The sequence below is a fragment of the Pygoscelis adeliae genome, unplaced genomic scaffold (genome assembly GCF_000699105.1).
Source record: "Pygoscelis adeliae isolate BGI_AS28 unplaced genomic scaffold, ASM69910v1 Scaffold171, whole genome shotgun sequence".
NCBI classification, from domain to species: domain Eukaryota; kingdom Metazoa; phylum Chordata; class Aves; order Sphenisciformes; family Spheniscidae; genus Pygoscelis; species Pygoscelis adeliae.
Genome location: NW_008824186.1, coordinates 6603506 through 6604383, shown reverse-complemented (window position 1 = coordinate 6604383; position 878 = coordinate 6603506). Strand labels below are relative to the sequence as shown.

General features: G+C 52.3%; 1 protein-coding gene across 1 annotated transcript in view; it reads left to right on the top strand.

The window, feature by feature from the left end:
- The window catches only part of SLC6A5 (solute carrier family 6 (neurotransmitter transporter), member 5), a 31365-nt gene that overhangs the window by 2250 nt on the left and 28237 nt on the right, over nt 1-878 (top strand). The window lies entirely within an intron of this gene.

Below are 878 nucleotides of genomic sequence, written 5' to 3'. Positions count from 1 at the left end.
AATTTAAACGCAGTCGGGTCTCAATCCGCCAACGGTGGGGCGGGGGAAGCGGAGGGAGGAGAGGACGGTACGAAGGACTTTCGAGTCGGGAAAGTCACACGAGGACGTTTGAACCCCAGTCGAGACGTTGTGTTATTTCGTGAAGTTTGGGGAGTTTCTTTTAAGTCTCCCAATGACCCGTTTGCAAAGTAATCGTTTGAAATAGAGCGAACGCTGCTCAGCAGAACAGAGGAGAAGGAAAGTTGGACGAGGGGTTGTGCCCTTAAGAGTTTACAAGGGGAAGAAAAAGTTTATTTGCGGAGGTTCTCCTAGCAGGGGCTCTTATTTAAAGTGAGAACGGGTGGGTGTTACTGCTACAACCCACTGCAGCTGTAAGCCCCTTCCCTCTGCGCAGGACTGTCAGCAGGGGATGTTGCTGCTGTGAGCATTGAAAACAGTTGTGTAGAGGCTGCAAGAGCTATTTTACGTGCGAGAACTAGCGGTTTAAAACCAAAATCGTTCTTTAAAAAAAAAAAAAGTAAGCTTTTTTTCTTTTTACATGTAAGAACTTATAAGTGGGAGGTGTTAAAATACTCATTTAACAATAATATTGCCTCGTGCAAACGCTGGAGACGCAGAAAGCTGCTCCCCCCGTCGAGGCCGGGGGCACGGCGAATCGGTAACAAATAGAGAATTTTTAATAGCTGCAGGTCCTGACTAAGTCGTCCCTAGTATGAGGGGCAGAAAGGGACCCGTTTCGGCCCGAGGAGAGCCCGTTCCCAGCCTGCAGCCGCCACGGGGGGGGTGCTGGGTGGGGGCGCTGCCCCGCGGGGCTCTCCGCACCAGGCCGCGGCGGGAGGCGAGTTCACCCCGATGTGATGAACGAAGAGGCGCGGCCC